At 35.9% G+C, this 23,674-nt stretch overlaps 1 protein-coding gene, 1 long non-coding RNA gene and 1 other non-coding gene across 5 annotated transcripts in view; 1 reads left to right on the top strand and 2 right to left on the bottom strand.

Annotated features, from left to right (window-relative positions):
- ADGRL3 (adhesion G protein-coupled receptor L3) overlaps positions 1-23,674 on the top strand; it is a 492,939-nt gene that overhangs the window by 67,373 nt on the left and 401,892 nt on the right. The gene's annotated exons all lie outside the window — the stretch shown is intronic.
- The window catches only part of LOC114231065 (uncharacterized), a 45,011-nt gene that overhangs the window by 21,001 nt on the left and 336 nt on the right, over positions 1-23,674 (bottom strand). The gene's annotated exons all lie outside the window — the stretch shown is intronic.
- On the bottom strand, positions 17,570-17,705 carry LOC114231082 (small nucleolar RNA SNORA42/SNORA80 family). Its single transcript, XR_003617061.1, has one exon. It is a non-coding gene; the product is annotated as a small nucleolar RNA SNORA42/SNORA80 family (small nucleolar RNA).

Genomic DNA, 23,674 nt, shown 5'->3' with positions numbered 1-23,674 from the left:
TTAAAAAAAATATTCAGACATAATCCAAAAGTGAGTATGATCTAAATTAAAGCATCTTTGTCTTAATGATTTCAAATTGGCTCTTGTCAATTTTTTTCTTAGACACACACTAGAATACCTAATTTTTCATAGCAGGACCACTCATACACAAATTTAATCTAAAACAAATTCCATTATGGATCCTTAATGGATGCATGGTACAGGCATTTGCATTACAAATACATTATTGATTCACAGAAGTTAGGCACCAGAAATTGTTGGAGTCTGTAGACTCACTGTGTGGTTTGAGTAAAACATAAAGCAGTGAACATCAATAACCCGTTTGCTATCAATGTGTACTCTCTATAGAACTGGGCACCTTAATGAGGACATTGCCAGTTTCAATGTGTAGAGCTGGCTTACAGTGGCATTAATGTCATTACTAGTGTAAATTATCTAGCAGGCTGCCTGCCTGCCATTTACTCTGCACTGCTAAATTGCTTTAGGTCCCTAGAGTTGCAATTAATAAGAACATTCAAAAACTAACCTTAGGAATCTCTCACAGGGTGCGGTTTCTTTAGTATGAAGTAAATACCTTGGCAATTTTGCCATAAATCATTGATCAGATATTCAACATGCATATACGTGTGTATGTGTGTGTGTGTGTGTGTGTGTGTGTGTGTGTGTATTATCAGGAATATTAAAGAACTGATTGATTCCAGCAATTTTTCATGAGAAGGGAATAATAGGTTGCCTGATAAGAATATGTACAAAATAGCTGACATAATACGGGTCTTTACCTTAAAACCCTATGCAGAACTTATGGGTTAAAAACAATTTGATATAATGGCTTGTTTAATTTAAAAAGTGTCCCAAGATTTTGAAATGTCAGAATATATATCTTGCATTTCAGTGCCCCTGTTGCGTTAGTTCAAAATATGAGGTTATTGATAGATATTATTTCCCATTCAAGTATCCTGAATTTTCTGACTATAAAAATCTAATTATAGTCTAGTTGAATGGAAGTTTTGATAGCATTATAGTATAGTTAAATCATTTTTCTTATTTGTTCCTGGCTTCTTTCATCATGGACTTTTCCAGTCTGCCTTAGATGCCCATTTTAGCAGCTGATTAAGAAATATAGCACTTTGAAAATGATATTTAGCCCTTTGGTAAACCTCTAATCCATACTATTCCTTTTTGTTACACTGCCTTTTACCAGTACCAGAGATAAGATAGATTTCTCATCTTCTTTCTAGATATGTACCTGTCTATCTATCTATCTATCTATCTATCTATCTATCTATCTATGTTCACTGCCTTTAAACATAATCATTATTATTCAGTTGTTGTTTTAAAAAATCTGAAGATTGCTGCGATGGGACTATTTTATTTTAAAGAGGGATCCTATTAAGCTTCTGGCAGCAATAGGTACCGTTTTCTAGGTTATAAAGGTCACCTTGACATATCCAAATCTCCTAAAAATTTTCCAAATACAGTTGTGAGCTCATGGATTGAATTTTCAAAGTCTTCTATTTCCATTGGTAAATCCAGATGACAATACCCCTTGGGTTATCATACATGTTTAAGGACAATCAATAATGTGTAAATAATAATTGTATTGAGGATTACATAAAAATGGTGCGTAACACAAGTATTAGTGCAGAATAAATGCCCAGTCATACTTATGCGTTGTCATAAGTATGACATCATCACATTTTCTGTGTGTAAGAGATCGATGAGACAAGGTTTCGTAGTACACCAAGCGCTGCTCTTGAGCATCATCATCACAGTGATGCTCTCTGCAAAGGTGGTTTCTTCATCATCATCATCATCATCATCATCCTCACCCTCACTATCTGTTACGTTGGCACTTCCCTACTATTGATTCTTTGAATAATAAATAAAATAACCTCCGGAAAAACGAATCACAGGTTATGGACTGTTTTACAGTTCCCTTTAATTTTTGTGTGGCAACTTGGACGTTTCCTGTCACTGCCCTCCCTTTACCGGTATAAGTTGCTTTTGTTATTGCCTGCCTGGATAGTTAATTGAAAATTAGAAAATTAAAAAAAAAAAGTTTAAAAATAAAAGCTTGGGTTGGACCCAACACAGCGTTTAGTATGATTAGTCTGAATTTGGCTCTTGCTTGTACGCTAATAGTCAGTGCGTCTGACACATTGGCAGTAGGTTTTTCCAGCACAAATGTTCATGCTTTGTAATATTTTGTACTTAGTGTGTGGACATATTTGTTATGTGTTACTTTTTTCCTGGCAGTACTATAAGGGGTTGAAAGTGTGACTACAAAATGAAGGAAACAAGAAAAGCATGAGTAAAATATTTGTGTCTTTCTTCCCTATTTGCTTGTGCCCGTGTTAGTGTGTTTAAGTTATTGATTTAAAGAGAAAATGATACTGTATTTATGCATGGTCATAATCATGTTTTTATAGTCTAGTGTTATGCATGTTGTATAGAACAGAACTAGCTCTGAAGGTGTAGAATGTGATACTTGGTGCTCCCTGCACAGGCCACATTCATTCATGCCTATTCCCTCCACGTGGAATTCTCTTCTTTCCCTTTGCTACTTAACCATTTCCCCCTGATTTACTTGACAAACTCCTAATTATCTTTGAAGACTCAGCTTCAAGGCCCTGCCCTCTTTGTTCCCTTGCCTATGCTACAAAGTCCTATTATGGCACTTAACTTATTGTTATTGATGATTTGCTTCGAAGCAAAATAGAAATACAAACCAGGGAGAATTGTTGAATGCATTTTGTTGTTTTAATGCTCTGGTAACTAGTTTTTAATATGTAATAATCATTGGTTTTATGAGACAATACATGTTGACTATAATGGTTAAATAAGGTGTATTTTATGTATTCATCTATCCCTTGGAATATAATATGCTTTCCCCACATTTCAAAAGAGTAATTGGAAAAATTAATGATAATCTGATGATATTTGAACTTTACATGACTAGGAGAATCTAAATTTCTAAGAGTGAAGTAATGATGTCCTTAAATTGCTGTGCTGATTGGTTTGTCTTTGGGAAATATGGGAAATAGTGGGATAGATTGAGTACCTAAAGTAGCTATGGTGGATCCCTGCCTTTGGAGGTCACTCAGTGTGTAGGATGAAGAAACCTTTTCCCACCCAATCTGCCCAATATTCCAAACTCTATTGAATTTTTCTGAAAATGTTATAATACTTTTTAAAAATGGAGGGTAATATACTCCTTTATAACAACCTAAAGAACTCTTTTGTCTCCATCTGGCTGATTCCATATGGCCTCCCACACTGCTGTAGGCTTTTTGTTGCAGACAGTGGGAAAGAGATAAGCCTGTTCTCCAGTTATATGTTTGTTATCATTATCACTAAAATCGAGATTCTCTGCTTTATTTAAGATTGTAGAAATTTTTTTCAGATGAAATTTCATGGTAGCTTTGGTTGCAAACAACTTTAAAAAGGTATATTTGTGGAGAAAGTGTATTATGTTGATAAGTAAACATAGTATCTTTTAACTTTCTCTCAAACTACTTAAGGAATAAGAGTGTTCTTTATTAATAATATTGATAAGTATTTATACTGCAAGCTCTTCTATTTCTTTTTTATTTTTTTGCCACCCAGGTAAAATTATTTCTGCCATTCAGGACTTATTTCCATTAGGATGCATTGCTCCATGTTGAATGCCTTATTTGGCAGTAGATAAAAAAGGCAATGATTCTGCTTGTCTTCCATTACCCAGGCATGGGTCCTGACTGGGAATTGACCTTGACCACTGAGCAACACCAGTCAGGCTAACAATGCTATTTGAAAATAATTCTTAATGAACATGTACTTTATTCCCTGTCCTTTGGTTTAGGAAAGATGTGGAGAAAGCAGTGCATGTTTTGGAAGATGATAGACCTTTTTATTTGAGGTGTAATTATTTCAACCCATATCTTATTTAAGATCTCATGTAACTCTAGATGCATTAGAAGGTTTCCTGACATATATTTTCTTCTCCAGGAAGAAAAGTAAGTAATCTATGATTCAGGGGACTTGGGAAGAAGGAAAAACGAAAGTCTCTTCAGAATACTTGACCTTTTTTAAGATGAATTTTAGAATACCTGAAATTTCCATAGCCTTATGCTATTGGTCAAATCCTTACAGAGAAAGCAAAAGTGCTCTGCACATGTTTCTGTCCATTTTGAAACACACAGTCATTCCATTCCCATTGCATAGGAATTCAGAAAGTACAGTCTATAAATCTCATAAACATCTATGTAAATAAGAATTGATATTTTTTATTCTTAGTGAAGTTGACTTTAGAAATTAATTTTAGCTGAGGTATCCCATTTCACAATACACACATATGCACACATGCACACATAGTATTTATTTCCTGTATGTTTTTCTTATCTGGTCATATCACTTCTCTTAGTTTTAAACACCTCAGTCTTTCTACCATCCAAATTTATTTCTCATAAGTTGGCTCTAACTTTATCAGTGTTTTATGTAAACTTAAAATTTATATTTAATCACATACTATTTTAGCACTTTTAATCATGATATAGGATAATGAATCTTGACCTTCTGACAATAAATTGGAACTTAAATAGAAGGCCAAACCAATGGAACTCAGATATATCAGTTTGTGCCTGTGGTCCCTTCTGTTTACTTAGATTTAGGGATCTATTAATATCTGTTGTGTTACTACAAAAATAGTCATTTCCCCCCCTTTGCTTGATTTTGTATGGATTTCTAAACTGCTTTCTTGGCATTTATGAATTCCAGTTTATGGATTTGCAGAGAAAATCGTAAAAGCACATATGTTGACTCTAGGAAAGGGGGAAGAGAGGATTTGGCTCAAAACAGGAGGTTTCATAGTTTGCTAGGGCTTCAGTACCAAAGTACTACATTCTCAGGAGTTTAAACAACAGAAGTTTATTATCTGACCGTTCTGGAGGCCACGGGTCCAAGATCAAGGGATCCATAGGTTACGTTCCTCATAAGTACCGTGAGGAAAGGGTCTGTTCCAGACCCCCCTCTCTCCTTGGTTTATAGACATTTGTCTTCTCCCTGTATCTCTTAATGTAATCTTCCCTCTATGTGTGTCTCTATGTCCAAACTCCCTTTTATAGGGACACCAGTCATATTGGATTAGGCCCTATCCTAATAACCTCATTTTAAGTTAATTATCTTTGTAAAGATTCCATCTCCAAATAAGGTCACATTCTCAAGTACTGGGGTTAGGACTTTAACATAGGAATTTTGGCAGTGGACACAATTCAACAAATAATAGGAAGGAAAAGTTGAATTTCCACTAGCAGGGCTGTACCTGCTATTTGAAGTTACTTTTTAAAATATAAACCCTTTCTCTTGGTATCTGTTGTATATTAGAGGAGATTAACAAAATATGTTTTGGCATAGACTCAATACTTTTAACGTGTCTGGTGAAGCTGAAACATGTATGATTCATAAATAAAATTGAGTTAAACATAATTTATAATTTTGAAAGTTTATGTAAGGAAGTTTGGCCTTACTGAAAAATATTTTTAATAATTTGTGTATAAAATGTGTACTATTTATAGTATCATTAGCAATATATTTATGTCAATTTATTTTCTCTTTATTATTATTTTAAAAAATAAGAAGTTTCTTGCTTTTCTTTCTTTTTCTTTTTCTTTTCTTTTTTTTTTTTTTTTAGGAAGGCTGATCTATTTGCTCAACAAAAAATTATAACAGCCTAACTTATGTAACATGGAATTTCTCATACTGTGTCATCAATCACCCATTCAACTTGGTCTCTAAGCTTGAAGAACATTATTAATCATTTACTTCACTTCCCATTTTTTATGATAAGGAAATAGATTCCCGAAGCATAGAAGGGACTTGCCAAATGCTATGCAATTAGTAAAACTAGGGCCAGAACTCAAAACTTAAAAAATAAAAATTCAACAAATTGTATTATTATTTTTTATCCTCACCCATGAATGTGTTTTCATTAATTTTCTCCCAAAATATATTTTTATTTATTTCAGAGGAGAGGGAGAGAGGGTAGAAACATCAGTGATGAGAGAGAATCATTGATCGGCTGCCTCCTGCATGACCCATACTGGGGATCAAGCCCACAACCTGGGAATATGCCCTGACCCGGAATTAAACTGTGACCTCCTGGTTCCTAGGTCAGTGCTCAACCACTGAGCCACACCAGGCTTCATTGCTTTTTTGAGAGAGAGAAAGAGACACCAATTGGTTGCTTCCTGCACAAGTTTGACCAGGAATCAAACTGGCAACCTTTTGATAATACTGAATGATGCTTCAACCAACTGAGCCACCTAGCCAGGGCCAAATTTTCATAATTTTAAATGACTTTTAAGTTAATCAGCTTTGTAATTTTCCTGATGAGGTAATTAGGTCTCAGAGAAGTTAAATAATGTGTCAAAGCCATACAGCAGGTTCAGTTGTAAAATAAATATAAAAATGCAAGTTTAACTAGTGCACTGATTTTTTAATCAGTTCAAGCAAGGTCAGTGCCAAGGGATGGTTTAGGGGCCTTTAGATGACCTTCACTGATCTTCATCACCTCCAAATGACCTTAGATAAAACAAGCAAAATATTTAAGCAAATACACACATGAGTGGGAAAAATAGGCAGAGTATCTTCAGTCGTCATTAGTCACAGCTTAATTTGTACTAGTATTGGAGTAAGTGGCCAGTCATTAAGATGAAAAAAATATATTAAAGTTTGAGGACAAGACTCTCTGTCTTCCTAACATCTACTCCAGCTATATTGGTATTTCTTAGCCACTTTGGAGCCTTCACTGAATATATTAATGTCTTTTGTATACTATTCTTGTTGGGGCAAGATGTAGATTAAGTCTAATTATTAATTGTGTGTGTGTGTGTGTGTGTGTGTGTGTGTGTCTGTTTTCACTTATTATGGTGCTTTATATTTTTCTCATTCAATTTTCATTTATCCTTTAATATATCCAATTATATTATTACTGTATTATCTCTCTTCATCTGAAATATTTCTTCTTTATCCGAATCTTATCTCCTTTCATTTTCAACCTTTTTGCAACACCTATCAGCAAATTAGCTACAAACATTTTTAAGGCTTCTCCATAAGACATGCTCAAACAAGGAAATAAACTAAAATAATTAATGATAATTTCTAAAAGTCTATTCACCATATTATCCTTCAACCTATTTTCTTTTGTTACTTTTTCTTCAAGTCATACTAATCATTTGTAACTAAATTTATTCTTTATCATTAGTGAATTCAAATTCAGGTGTTCCTTTCTTTCCCACTATGCTATAGAACCAATCTTTCATAAATGGAAACAGTAGAAGAAAAATGTTATGAAATTATTGCTTACATTCATAGATTAATTGCTCTGAGGAATTGAGAAGTGTGTATACTGTGGTTATACACACTTAGAAGTGATGAAGTCAGAATTCTGTAACAAAGAATCTCTCTATACTTTCAAGACAGATTTATATATGTGCTTGAGATTTAAGAGCTGAATCTTTATTGAGTCTTTTTATATGTAAAGACTTACCTATAAGTGCACTTATTTTTGTCTCCTTTCCCACAAATTGAATAACCTTGACATTCCTTTTTTTTTTTTTTTTCTGTTGCTATTATAGCCATCTCTATCAACTTTGGTACTATCCTATCCCTTCCTCCCACATACTAAGAACTAACAAAATTTGGACTAATTTCCACAAGTCTCTTAGAGCTGCATTCTCTAGAATCTTTACTAACATTGCCATTTCCACTTATCAGGGTAATTAAAATGATCACCTTTGATAATTTGTTATTCTTTCTACCATTTCCCCCCCCTGCCCCCTAAATCCTCTCAAATCTATCTTGTTCATCTCAGGCCTATTATTCTTCCTCATGTGCATTTATAACCAAATCAAGATTCCACTCAGAGATATGGATGCCTCATATCTGAAACGCCTCCCTATCCCTTGTAGTTTCTGTTTCCTGGATCCTTGCCTATGAGAGTAGTACTCTCAGCCAGGAACAACTGAGGCACTCACCTGAGCTTGCATTACTTGTAGTGGAATGTTGTTCTTTTATTATCTCAGGACACACTTCAGCAACAGCAATCAGGGAACTTTGAGAAAAAAGATTTATTATTCACAGGTCCCGGAGGGTACACAGCACAGCCATGAGCCAAACGAGGTTGTGGGTAGAGAGAGAAAGAGTACAGAATAGGACTCTGCCCTTATTAGGCAGAGGTTAGATGTCTAGGGTTTCTTGAGTTCATTCTTTATTAGCTAATTTAAAGCAGAAGAGTGGGAATTAGGGCTCAGGAAAGGAGAAGCAGGGTCACTCAAGCAGTGAGTTATGCAGGTTGTCCTGGGCTTTTTGAAAGAGGGACCTTCTTGGGTAAGAGTGGTCTAATTCCTTATTTGGTTGTTTTGCTAGTAGCTGTGTCATATAGCTGTGACAATATGCTTATTCAAGACTAGAGGCCTGGTGCATGAATTCATGCACAGGTGGGGTCCCTCAGCCTGGCCAGTGATCAGGGTTGATTGGGGCCATCTCTCCCAGTCTCAATCAGGGCGATTGGGACCAGCCAGCCAGGGCGAGGGACCGCAGGAGGGCCCTGGGAGGTTGGATGTGGGAGTGCACTGGCCACCAGGGGGCAGCTCCTGTATTGAGTGTCTCCTCCCCCCCCCCCCCCCCCCCCCCGCCACAGTGGTCAGTGCACGTCATAGCTACCAGCCAGTCATCTGGTCATAATGGTTGCTTAGGTTTTTATATATATAGATGATATCTTAAAATGAATGCCTTGGCATTCAAAATTTAATATGTCAAGCACTTACACTACAATAAAAAAATTAATGTCAGGAACTTATACTATAGTCTATTATATTTTTCACCCTAACACTTACCACTAATGGATACACCATGAATTTATGGTTCATTTTCTGTATCTCCTCAATCAGGAATTAAGCTTCATGAGGGTAAATTTTCTGTTAGTTTACTTCTATGTTCTAGTTCTTTGGAGTACCAGTATGTGTAGGAACTTGATAAGTATTTGTTGAAGCAAAAACCAAACTCAGTGCTCTCTTTAACATAATCTAACATATATATTCACTGGTGACATATTGTCTCTTATCTTGCACCACCAGGTATTGCAAAACTAGACTTTGTAATTTTCTGACTAAATCTATGTTTTTAAAATATATTTTTATTGATTTCAAAGAGGAAGGGATAAAGAGAAAGATAGAAACATCAGTGATGTCAGAGAATCATTGGTCGGCTACCTCCTGCATGACCCACACTGAGGATCGAGCCCACAACCTGGGCATGTGCCTTGACCAACTGTGACCTCCTGGTTCATAGATCGATGCTGAACTGCAAAGCCATGCTGGCCCGCTCTTTGTGTGTGTGTGTGTGTGTGTGTGTGTGTGTGTTTTGTTTTGCTTTGTTTTGTTTGTTTGTTTGTTTACCCCTGTGTTTATTGAAACCAAATGGAGAAATGGGTGAGCATGGAAATGACTGAGAATGAAGTGCTATCGCAGAGGATTATCAGAGACATTTGATCAAAGTTGTCTTGAAAGGTTATCTCAAAAGACATCTTTATCCTGGGCCAGTTTGGCTCATTGGTTAGAGCATAGTCTAAAGGGTCTTGGGTTCTACTAAGGTCAAGGGCATGCACCTTGGTTGCAAGCTTGATTCCCGGCCCTGGTCTAGGCACATGGGGAGTCAACCAATCAATGTGTCTCTCTCACATCGATGTTTTTCTCTCTGTCTCTCCTCATCCTTTCCACTCTCTCTAGAATGGCAATGGAAAAAATATCCTTGCTTGAGGATTAACAATAACAAGTACAAAAAGACATCTTTAAGCAGTGACGAAAGGAAAGGACACAAGATAGGATCTAAGGAAAGTATAAAGTCTAAGTGATATTTTTATTGAGGAAGAGACTACAAACATAAGATAGTACATTTGCCAACAAGATGAATCAAGGGCTTAGATAAGAAAAATATGGAGGTTTGGGGCAGCATGGGGGTAGATAATAATTTTTTTGGAATCCTATGTATTTGTATTGCCCTCCCCCAGATGGCTCTTTATACCTGTATTTGTGTAATTTCTTCTATTAGGAATTATGTTGTGTATACTTATTATGTTCACTTACAACCCTTGCAGTATCAAAACAGACTAGATATGTAACTTTGATTGACACATATTATATACTTAATGAGTGATTTATTTTCTCTGAAGGAGATTCAAATTATCCTCATTAAATATAGAATAAGCTCAGCCTGTGTTGCTCAGTGATTGAGCATTGACCCATTAACCAGGAGGTCGTGGTTGGATTCCAGATCAGGGCATATGCCCTGGTTGTAGGCATGATCGCCAACAGGGGGCATGCAGGAGGCAGCCAATCAATAATTTTCTCTCATCATTGATGTTTCTCTCTCTCTCTCTCTCTCTCTCTCTCTCTCTCTCTCTCTCTCTCTCTCTCTCTCTCCCTTTCCCTTCCTCTGAAATCAATAAAAACATATTTTTTTAAAAAATAATAAAACTTCAAAGATTTGAGAAAGTTGCTCATGAATAAATAGCTTGTGGATAGGGACCATAATACTTATATTCAGTACTTTTATGTTCATCTCCCAGAGAATAAAGCTTATTCCTTGGCATATAATAAAACTCAGCAGTTATTTGTTGAATGAATGGTTGAGTAGATAAGTAAATAAATTGTATTAACTTACAAATAATAAGAGGTTCACATAAGGTGATTTTTCCCCAAATAACTATTTGAGTATTTTGAAAATTTTAATAATATTGTTAGGGAGTTTTTAAAAATTATTTAGGCTTGTTTTAAATCAATTTGCTTGGCAAAGCTTGCTTTAATAGATTTAGCGTTATAATAAAGCCTATAAACTATACTAAACACTATAATCATATAATTTATCACTTTTTTTAAAGTGTAAATATTATTACAGTGGGCTGACGGTTTCTCTATAGAAACTTACCAGGGAACCATAAGTGCAAAAGAAACCTTAACTCTTAGTAAATCCTATCTCTGCAGTTATTCTTGTTTCAGTGAAAACCACAATTCATTCAGCTTTTCGTGGTATTTTATTTTGTCCTGTGAACCAATTTATAGTTCAGTCTGTTCTTAGACCTAGAAGTGAAAATTCTTCGTTTATTTGGATGTTGTAATGTGAGAAAAGAAACAGTGTTTTAAATGAATGTATTTTGTAAGAGTAATTTATGAGGCATTATGAATTATCTTAGAGACTACAGATGAACCTATTTTTAATATGTATGTTGAAAAATACATTTCTGAATCCTTAGAAAATTTAAACCATGTGACTGCTGATTATATGTATATGGCAATATGGCATCTCAAAATACAATAAATTAAATAATATACCAGCAACATGTGATTATTAAAAGTCTCACTTATTTCACAATTTGTCCCATAAATACTGCAATACTGCTGCATTAATTCGTGTCATGTTAAATTAATACTGTAGACATTTATAATTATTACAGATGTGAATGTTCCATGTATTTTTAAGACCCATTCTATGATCTGACCTCATCTTTGAGACCACCCAAATAAAGAATTAAAGAAATGCTTTTGGCACTTTGAATCCCCAAGCATCTTTTGCCAAGAGTTCAAAATTTTTTATGTGCCAAATTCCTGGACCACTTCTGAAATAAGATTTATGAGTCATCTGAATGAAATCCCTTATATTCGTGATAGAATAGTCTTTTTTTCTAAATTGTTGATGTTCATGTAATATGAAATTGTGTTTCTGTGAAATAGAATGATTCATATTTTCTAATCAATTTATAAACTAGAATCTCTTTTTTTGGTATAGATTTTAGACAAAGAAGCCTTTCAATTAAAAATAATAAATATTAAAAAAATTAGAAAATACCTCTAACTTATATTCAACAAATATCCCCTACAAAATTCCATTCTGCTTTATAAGTTTGGGCAAATGTAAAATATAACTGGAGAAATCATATGAACTGTGAAAAAGGACATATTATTTAATTACAGAATGGTAGTTGAGTTTTTTAACCATTGATCTCTCTGTTTTTGAAAGTGTATGTGAAGGGAAGAAACAACAACACTAAATGTTGGCAAAATAAATGTATAAAAAATAAAGAACATTAAAAACCACATATGAACATTTTTTACACTGTTTGGTTAAAATTAAATGCTTTCATTCTCAAACCAGTGGCCTCTGTCATTCAACTTAACTCTATGTTATGACTGGGCATTTACTCATAACCAGTCACCTTGAAAGCATACTTTACATCAAACTGTAAGAAAGTGTACAGATTCATCAAACCTAAAACACCAGTAGTCCTAGAAAAATAACTTAAAATTTCACATTTTTATAAAGTAACCCTATGTGTGTGTGTATGTGTGTGTGTGTGTGTGTGTGTGAGAGAGAGAGAGAGAGAGAGAGAGAGAGAGAGAGAGAGAGAGAGAGAGAGAGAGAGAGATATTTGTGACACCTTGTATATGTTGAAAAGGCAAGTATAAATAGGGAGAATAATTGCCATAAAGTATATGTACATAATCATCATTCAGAAGTATTTATTAGTGTATCATTTTAGTACTTTAAGGATTAAGTTATATTTTAGTTTTTAAATAAAGATAACAAAATGCCTCTGAATTCACTTTATAAATTTAGTGAACAAGATCTTTACAAAAAACAAATAAACAAGCAAACAAAAAACTTTCTCAAATATTAAGAGGAGAATCCTGTTTGGAGAATAGGGAAATAAAGCAACAGTAGTCAAGATTAAAAGCAAGGATCTTGTGCCCAGCTTGTGTCCTTCAGTGGTTGAGCATCAACCCATGCACCAAGAGGTTGCAGGTTTGATCCAGGTCAGGGCACATTCCTGAGTTGCAGTCTCCAGCCCTGGCAGGGGGTGTGCAGGAGGCAACTGATCAATCAATATGGATGTTTCTATCTCGTTCTCCCTCTCCCTTTCTCTCTCTCTCTCTCTCTAAAATCAATAAAAACATATTTAAAAAGATACAAAAATAAATAAAAGCAAGGACCTTGGAAATACTAGCAGATATCCAAGTGAGAATAAATATGAAACTAGATGAGCAGCAGGATATTAGTTAAAGTTCAATTCAATGAATCCAATATGGTTGACAGGAAGAAGTGTCCAATTAGGAAATAATTTTGGACTTATGTATTTCTAATGATGGGGTTGTTTCTTGGAGCTGGGCAAATTTCTAGGCATTACAAGGATTCTTTTATTAAAAACAATTTTAGTTTTACTTTGTAATCCTGAGATGGTAATTTGGAGACTTATTAAAATCTGCAAGATATTTTTACTTATATAAACTCTTTAGAAATAGATTGGCAAATTCATATTATAATACATTAGTATTTTGTTAATTATTAATATTAGAGGATTCCCCTATGTTACTTATTAAAAGTAGTATACATTATTTATGGCTACTTTCTCAAGAAAATTTATCATATTTTGTGCCCTGATTGGGATCAAACCCACAACCCTTTGTTGCATGGGAAAACGCTCTAACCAACTGAGCCATGCTGGCCAGGGTTCAATTTATATTTTTGTTAAATGAGTGAATGAACTTAATCACGGATGTGAAGGATCAATATTGGTCGTTCAGGCATGTCAGAGTATGTATTTCTCAACCAGCACTTTGAAAATTAGTTTTTATTTCACAGTTTATTTTTGTAATGATTGGAGGAGACATTCAGTTGGATATTTGTAACTTTTATTTTAATCTATTTCAAAAAACTTACTGTGAGTCCATGAATTTTTATCATATTGATACTTTCTATTAATTTTTATTTTAGTAAGACAGTGTTTTACTAACCTCAGTAGTATATTTAGTAGTTGAATGTAACAAATATAATTGAGGGTTGTATGTGCTCTATGTCATGATTATTTTCCTACATATGAAAATAATCTTTGGGATAGACTTTATCACCTTTTTCCTGTGATTTAAAAAAAAATTATTTTGGAAGTTAGTTCATAAAACTTTAGAAACTTAAAGTTTGTGACCTGCTTTTCTGCCTTCAGAAAATTTCTGTTGTTTCAATTGCTGTTAGAGAGGAGATAAAAATCTATTCATTTTAGCCCTGGTCTGGTAGCTTAGTTGATTAGAGTAACTGCTAATCAAGGCACATATAAGAAACAACCAAATGAATGGAACAACAAATCCACCTCTCTCTCTCTTCCCCTCTCTCTCTAAAGTCAATAAATTAAAAAAAAAATGTTTTGAAGTCTATTCATTTAGAACAGTGGTCAGCAAACTGTGGCTCATGAGTCACATGCGGCTCTTTGGTCCCTTGAGTGTGGCTCTTCCACAAAATACCACGGCCTGGGCGAGTCTATTTTGAAGAAGTGGTGTTAGGAGAAGTTTAAGTTTAAAAAATTTGGCTCTCAAAAGAAATTTCAATCGTTGTACTGTTGATATTTAGCTCCGTTGACTAATGAGTTTGCCGACCACTGATTTAGAATATTTTGGAGGCCTCCACTCAAAAGTGAGGAGAGGTGAGACTTCATTTCTGTCTAGCCCAACAGATTTCACTTTCACTCAAAACATCTTCACTAGTGACCAGAATTATCCAATGTGTGCTGTTATTCCCCACTAGGATTTATAGTTTCATTTTGGCTAGAAATTTGTCATTCTGATTTTTTTTCTGCTTTGGAGAATGTCATCAGTGTTTATTTAAATAACACACAACTAGCTGTCCACTCTTTTTTGTTCCACATTTTGAGTATTTGCAGATATCTGGGCTTTATATCTGAGGTATGTGCTTGGCTAATATGTTCCTCATTTACCAACATTACTGAATAGAGATTCACTGTCTTTTATTTATTTGTTTGTTTAGTATTTGTTTATTTATTATTTACTTTTTGTTAATTCTCACCTGAAGATATTTTTTTCCCATTGACTTTTAGAGAGAGTGGGAGAGAGAGAGAGAGACGGGGGCAGGGGGGAGAAACATTTTTGTGAGAGAGACATATTGATTGGTTGCCTCCTTCATGCACCCCTACCTGACCAGGATAGAACCTGTAAGCCAGCTATGTGCCCTTGACTGAGAATCAAACCCGAAACCCTTCAGTGCTGGGGCCGATACTCTTAACAACTGAGCCATGCTTGCCAGGGCAAGATTCACATTTAGTATTTAGTGTTAGTCAAATTCTTTGTGTTTTTTAATTTATATTTTTATTGTTTAAAGTATTACATATATCTCCTTTTCCCCCTCATTGACCTCTTTTCCCTGGCTGTTCCCACCCCCCAGCATGTGCTCTCAGCCCCTACTGTTTCTGTTCATGGGTTATGCATATATGCATGCACACAAGTCCTTTGGTTGATCTCTTAACACTCCCCCATCCCCCACCCCCGGCCTTTCCTCTGAGTTTGGGTGGTCTGTTTGATGCTTCTATGTCTCTATATCTACTTTTGTTCATCAGTTTATGTTGTTCATTATATTCCACAAATGAGTGAGGTCATGTGATATTTATCTTTCTCCAACTGGCTTATTTCACTTAGCATAATGCTCTCCAGGTCCATCCATGCTGTTACAAATGGTAAAATTTCCTTCTTTTTTATAGCAACATATTATTCCATTGTGTAGATGTACCACAGTTTTTTAATCCACTCATCTGCTGATGGCACTTCGTCTGTTTCCAAATCTTAGCTATTGTAAACTGTGCTGCTATGAACATAGGGGTGCATATATCCTTTCTGATTGTTGTTTCTGATTTCTTGGGATATGTTTCTAGAAGTGGGATCACTAAGTTAAATTGAAGTTCTATTTTTAATTTTTTGAGGGAACTCCATACTGTTCTCCACAGTGGCTGCACCAGTCTGTATTCCCACCAGCAGTGCATGAAGGTTCCTTTTTCTCCGCATCCTCGCCAGCACTTGTTGTTTGTTGATTTGTTGATGATAGCCATTCTGACAGGTGTGAGATGGTACCTCATTGTCGTTTTGATGTGTATCTCTCAGATGATTAGTGACTTTGAGCATGTTTTCATATGTCTCTTGGCCTTCTGTATGTCCTCTTTCGAGAAGTGTCTATTTAGGTCCTTTGCCCATTTTTTCATTGGATTGTTTATCTTCCTTTTGTTAAGTTGTATGACTTCCCTGTAAATTTTGGAGATTAAACCCTTATGGGTGATAACATTGGTAAATATGTTCTCCCATGCAGTGGGCTTTCTTGTTGTTTTGTTGATGGTTTCTTTCACTGTGCAGAATCTTTTTATTTTGATGTAGTCCCGTTTGTTTATTTTCTCCTTAGTTTCCATTGCCCTAGGGGCTGTATCGGTACAGAGGTACAGATATTGCTATGACAGATGTCTGATATTTTGCTTCCTATGGATTCTTCTAGTCAACTTATTAATGAAAATTTATTTGTTTGAAATTATTGCTAAGATATGTTTTCACTGGGAATAAAGTAAAGACTAAGCATTTCACTTTTTAAGCAGCATATTCAACTTACAACCTTATTTTTAACAGATACATTCTAGTGGAATGAATGCTAACTTTTGGCTGCTATAAACAGGCCAGAGAAAACTGAGGTTAGAAAACCTAACAATGTGGAAATAAAGACTTGGTCAGCCTCCTTATGCTTAGGCTTATCATTCTAAGCGCAGGTGGATTATATAGACACAGTTCAGCACTCATTGGTTATATGAAGCTGTTTTAAAGCTTGTGGGTAAAGGATTCACTGTTGTGTATGTTTTTTAATATTGAAGGTGTTACCCAAGAGATTATTTTTACAAGGTTTCTCTCTTCTATAGAAAATGTATGCTGCTGAATTAAAAAAGAATTGTCTGATCATTACTTTGCTTATGGATAAAACAAAACAAAAGATATATACGCTGCTGAAAGCTCTTTATTCTTTCCAATTAATTGTGTGTGAGAGAGAGAGAGAGAGAGAGAGACAGAGAGAGAGAGAGTGAGAGAGAGAGAGAGAAGGGAAAGAATATGAACATAGCTATTTTTATTCAAAACTTATGTTTATCCTTCATTAAATTTCCGGTATGTTTCTTCTGTTAAAATCTGCATGACTACCAATTTTCTTGGTTTCCCAATAAGAATAACAAATTTTAAATTTGATTTGCAATAAAGAAAAATATATATTTATATACTGTAAGAAAAGTAGATGACTAAATTTGACACTTAATGCCACATTTTAAAATTAATGTCATGATTTTCCACCTTCATGCAGTAGATTTTCACACAAAGACAATCTTCATATCAATTTTTCTGGTATGATATCAATGTGTTTAAAAAGTATCTTTAAAATTCTCAAAATAGTAATAGTATGTTATGTTTTGTGCTATTAAAATAGCCCTTGTCAGTGACAATAAATGGAGTATTTCCATTAACATTTCATATTTAGTAATTAGACTCCATTTCACTGAACTTTAAGATTATTGATACTTAGTGTGATTTTTCTCATAATTTCACATGCATTTCCTGAATCTAGCCCCCTTCTTTGTTTTCTCTGTGTGAAGCACAAGGAGCATCTTTGCCTTTTATCTCTCACCTGTATGACTTTTTTATTTTATTTTATTTATTTATTTGTTATTTATTTATTTTTATACTGTACAGCCCCCTTCAGTGCTCACAGCCCAAGGGTAAGGAGGCTGGGCAATGGTTTGAGGCTGCAACTTCCTCTGGCATGGGTCCACTATGAGAGGCCCACAGGGAAGGGCCCCCCATAAATCATGACCATGCATACCTGTATGACTTTCTTGTTCAAGCCTCCCATTCTTACCATTTTTGGCTACGCTGCAGCTTCCTGGTATATTGAAATGGGGGTGAAAATACTGCCAAACTGTTATTGTTTAGAGTTGGAAACAAAAGAATACTTTTCAAGCACCAGCACTATGGGAAGCGCTTGATAAATGATAGCAATTATCATGGTCATATCACCCTAAACAGCTTATCACAATGTCTTCCTGAATAATTCCCAGACTCTGTTATCTTCCACTCTAATCTGATTGAATAATCTGCTGGCTAATGCTTTTAAAAATTAATGTTATAAATATCTTATTATGGTAGGTTATAGTGTCACCTTCCACTGTCCCCTATAATTGAGACTATATTCTTAATCTGATTTTGAGGTTTCTCTCAATCTGACTACTGTTTAGTTCTATCTCCAATCTGCTCTTGATTCTCTATTGAATATATGTGTGTGTGTGTGTGTGTGTGTGTGTGTTTTCCAGCTGTATTGAGATTTAATTATTTTGTATACATGTAAGGTGTACAGCATGTTGATTTGAAACACATATATTGTGAAATGATAACCACAGAAGGGTTAGTTAATGCCTTCATCACCTCACATATTTGCCTTTTTTTTTTTTTGTATGCTGAGAACATTTAAGAACTCTCTTAGCTACTTTCAACTATATAATACTGTATTATTTTTTTAAATATTTTATTGATTTTTTACAGAGAGGAAGGGAGAGGGATAGAGAGTTAGAAACAACAATGAGAGAGAAACATCGATCAGCTGCCTCCTACACACCCCTTACTGGGGATGTGCCCACAACCAAGGTACATGCCCTTGACCAGAATCAAACCTGGGACCTTTCAGTCTGCAGGCCGACACTCTATCCACTGAGCCAAACCAGTCAGGGCAATACTGTATTCTTTTAAAAATATATCTTTTTTGGGGATTGAGCCTGCAACCCAGGCGTGTGCCTTGACCAGGAATTGAACCTTGACCTCCTGGTTCATGCACCTATGTTCAACCACTGAGCCACATCAGCCGGGCCAGTATTCTTAACTATAATCACCATGCTGTACATAAAATCCCCAGAATTTAGTTATCTTTTAATTGAATGTTTGCATCCTTTGACCAATATCTCCCCATTTCCCTCAAAGTCCTTCCCCTGACAGCTACTATTCTACTCTCTGTTTCTGTGAGTTTGGCTTTTTAAAATTTCATATATAAGTGATATCATGCAGTATTTGTCTTTTTCTATCTGACTTATTTCACTTATAATGCTTTCAAGATTCATCCATGTTATCACAAATGACAGATTCCTCCCACCCCTCCACATGACAAAATAACATTGCATTGTATATGCAGGATTGGGCAAAAGAAGGCCTATAGTTGTTAGTATGGAAAATAATACAATAATTAATAAATAATAATACAAGAATAACCTATGTGTTTCACATACTCTACAACTGTAAACCTACTTTTGTCCTACACTGTATGCACCACATCTTCTCTATCCATTTATCCATTGATGGACACTTAGCTTGTTTCCATGTCTTAATTGTTGATGCTAATGCTGTAATGAACATGGGGATGCAGATAGCTCTTCGAGATCCTCTCTCAACACTCTGAATATACTGGTATCCTTCTTTGTTCAGGATTTCTGCCTGGATTATTTTGTCTCCTCTACTATATTCTCATATTGTTTTATTTTTAAAGGCCAGTTTAAGTTTGCTTCCTTCAAGAAATCTTTATTGAGCACCCAAACACATGTTTATCACTTCATTACTCTTTAATCTGTTCCACCAAATTCATTGTGCTTTATGATACTTTAAAACCTTGCATAGGTGTGTGCATTCTCCCTCCAACTTCAAGCTTCTTGAGTCCCATGGAGATATTTTGGAGGGTAAGATGCTCACCTGCTCTCCCCTGCTCAGAACTTTCGCCCATGTGATCCTGTCACTGCCCTGTAACCTTTTGGTTTCAGTAATTATGGATATCATCTCTTGGCTTTTGGGACTTTGTCAAACACATTTTTAGTCAGGTTTCTCCTGATTGTTTTCCAATTATATTTCATGAGAGATACAATTTCTAAAACTGTGTCATATTTCACATGTCACAAATACACACACACACACACACATACACACACACATACACATGAAGGAATTTATTATAGGGATTGTTTTATACAGTTATGGAGGTTGAGAAACCCCACAACTTTCTGTCTGCAAACCAGAGGCACAGGAAAGCCAGTGAGGTTGTTCCAGTCCAAACCTGAAGGCCTGAGAACCAGGGGAGCCAATGGTTTATGTCCCTCCAACCTTATGTCTGAGGTCAAAGGCCTAAGAAACGGGAGGACCAATGTCTGAAGGCAGGAGAAGATGGGTATCCGAGCTGAAGCTGAGAGAATATTTATACTTTCTCTGCCTTTTTGTCCTATTTGGTCCCTCAACAGTTTGGATGATTCCCACCCAAATTTACTAGTCTCCTGAAACAAAGGCTAACCATTTCAGAGATGCCCCACACACATAGCCGGAAATAATATGTTACCAGCTGTGGGATAACTCTTATTCCCATCAAGCTGACAAGCCATCACACATTAGTTTTTATTATTTTCTTGATTCTATGTGATGACTCCAAAGAACCTTCTGACAGTTTTGGAACCCCATTCTGTTCCTAGGCCTGAGATAATGCCCAATGTGGAGCAAGAATGTAAACAATGTTCACGTCCCCAGCAGCCATATTGTACGTGATTAGTATGCATTAAATTGGCATGTCTTTTCTATTTCTTTTGAATTGTGTAATTGTTTTTACTGGATTCTTATTTATCTTGAAATTATAATTTTTATTCTTAAGAACATTTTGAATAGCAAGTTTGGAGTTTTTGACATTTAGAAAAATATGGGGATAATTGTGATATGTGAAATTTGAAACAAGTTTAGAAATTGTCTTCCTCATGAGTATAATTGGAATACAGTGTAGAGTATAATTTTATTAAATGTTGAGAAGTTATAACAAGTAGGTATGAATTCATTTATTCAGACACTTGCAACATTTTTTAAGCAAAATTGTCTGTGTGAACAATTTCACTTGAAGGCCACCACTTTGTGTGTGTATCCTCTAAAAGAATAATTAATGTTACTCTCATGCTGAAGCTCCATAAGTCAAAGGGATAGCTGAGTAATAATTATTCTTATGCCATTCCATTCAATAGAGCTTTTAAATCCTCTGTACTTTCAGAAATTCTAAATTTCTTGTTTTTTTAACCTCAGAACATAATTGCTTTTCAGTTTTAATTGCCATTGTGCTATACTTTATTAAATCCTAAAATATAATTTAACTTATATGTATTTTTTGTTGTATTAGACTTGTTAAAATTCAATGTATTAGAAGTTTACTGGTAGCAGATGTACTTTTAAGGAAAGTAGATGATAGGTTGATACTTCATTGGGTTTCCAATGTTATTTTTACTACCAAATATTTTGGACTAGATTTTCAGAGCCCACTTTAAAAGACTTATATAAATATGTTGGCATATAAAATGGCACAGAGAAATACACATATTTAAGAAAATTATGTTATAGGCTCTGCTCAGTCTTAAAACTGGGAATATTTACTTTTTGGCAGCATTTAAGTAATGAATTATTTTTAAAAGGCATTGACAATAAATACAAAGCAGTCAACTTCTAGATGTGTAAGTGTCCCCCTCCATAATTAAGAAACTCCTTTAAAATAATTAGTCTTAACTTACAAGTAGTTTAAATGCTTTTCTCTCATGGGGAACCAGATCGGCTTCCTTTTCATTCTAAAGTTTTCAAAAGTACCTTTGTTTTCTCCTTATGATCACTGTAGAAAAAAAAAAAATTAACACCTATTAGTAATCAGTTTTCAGTTAATTATATGTATACTAGAGGCCCTGTGCACGAATTCATGCATGGGTGGGGTCCCTTGGCCTGGCTGGCGATCAGTGCTGATCCGGCTGATTGGGGCCGGCCGGTCTCTGGGAGAGACTGCGGGAGGTTGGATGGCCGCAGGAGGTTGGCTGTGGAAGCACACTGACCACCAGCGGGGAGCTCCTGCATTGAGTGTCTGCCCCCTGGTGGTCAGTGTGCATCATAGCTACCAGCTAGTCTTCCAGTCTTCTAGTTGTCCCGTTGTAATGGTCACTTAGGCTTTTATATATAGAGATACATAATTAAAGAATACATAAATAAAATATATATTTTCTACATTTAAAATTTTAAAATTATATATATTTTTATTCCTATTTAAAAACTAGTGACCTAAATGATGCTTAAGCAAACAGATGACCATATTAGACTATCAGTAAGGGTAACTCATAATTTTTAAAAATTATTTGGTATTTTTCAACACGTGCAATATATTTAAACATTTCATCAGACTTGGTTCAGGGCTATCTATATTAGTATTCCAGACTTAGTAGCTTAAAATAGTAAACTTGTATTATCATCCATGGCTTCTTTAGATTAGGAATCTGGGTGTAGTTTAACTAGTCACTGTGGCTCAGTTATCCAAAAGAAGGGTTTCTGATTGTTGGAGGATCAGCTTCCAAGGTGCTTCACTGGGCTGCCTTGCAAGTTCATGGAGGCTTTTAGGAGAGGACTCAGCTCCTTGCATGGAGCTTGCCATGGGTTTGAGTGTTTTTGAGATATGGTGACTGGCCTTGCACAAAGTGTGTGATCCAGAGAGAGGCTGAAGCTGCAATGTCGTGTTAATGAACTAAGTCTTGGAAATCACCCGCTCTCATTTCTACAACACTACTTCCATTAGAAGTGACTCACTGAGGCCACATTCAAGGAGAAAGGGAATAAAAATGGAGAACTAAGAACTATGAGCATATTTTAAAACTACCTAATGGACCTCATTAATAAAATCCATACACCCCTCCCCCATAGGTTATCTTATGTACTGCTCTGGTTTTAAGTACTGCCTTACAATTCTCAAATTTATAAAAATCTCTCTTCTGAGTCATTGACTTGTATTTAATTTCTGTTCCCATTTTGTTTATGGCACTGCCATCTAACTATTTTCTTGTTTATGCAGACATCCTTATTAGCCTATCTTTTATGCTCATATTAAACCAATCACCATAATTTTTTTTCTTTCTAAACAGAGATAAAATATGTTCTTTGTCATTATCCATATGAAGCAACCATCTTGTCTGTACTGCTCAAAATAGCCTTCTAGTATGTATTTTTAATCCATGCCTTTAAACATTTTTTTCTCCAGGAGATTTAATTTTATTTAAATACTAGAGGCCTGGTGCATGGAATTCGTGCATGGGGGGGGTCCCCTCAACCCAGCCTGCACCCTCTCCAATCTGGGACCCCTCGGGGGATGTCCGACTGCCGGTTTAGGCCCGATCCTGGTGATCGGGCCTAAACCGGCAGTCGGACATCCCTCTCACAATCCGGGACCACTGGCTCCTAACTGCTCACCTGTCTGTCTGTCCCCCCCCACTGGCCTGGTTGCCCCTAATTGCCCCCCCCCCCGCCAGCCTGGTTGCCCCTAACTGCTCCCCCCACCTGCCTGGTCACCCCATAATGCCCCCCCTGCCATCCTGGTCGCCCCTAAATTCCCCCCCCCCCCCGCGCTGGCCTGGTTGTCCCTAACTGCCTCCCTGCTCACCTGGTTGCCCCTTACTGCCCCCCTCTGCCAGCCTGGTCACCCCCAACTGTCCCCCCTGCAGGCCTGGTCACCCCATGCAACCTGCTGCTCAGTCGTTTGGTCACCCCTCACTAATCCCCTGCCGGCCTGGTCACCCCTCACTGAACCCCCTGCCGGCCTGGTTGCCCCATGCAGCCTGTTCAGTCTTTCCTTTCGGTTGCAATAGTTGCTTAGGCTTTTATATATATAGATTTACAATTTAGGATAAACAAACATATAAGGCAGGCTGGAGATTTCATTCTATGTTAAATGGCAATTAAGCGCCAGCCCTTACTTTTTGAGTGAA

Source organism: Eptesicus fuscus, chromosome 2 (assembly GCF_027574615.1).
Source record: "Eptesicus fuscus isolate TK198812 chromosome 2, DD_ASM_mEF_20220401, whole genome shotgun sequence".
Classification (NCBI taxonomy): Eukaryota; Metazoa; Chordata; class Mammalia; order Chiroptera; family Vespertilionidae; genus Eptesicus; species Eptesicus fuscus.
Note: the sequence above shows the minus strand (reverse complement) of the source record. Positions and strands in the feature narration are given on the sequence as shown.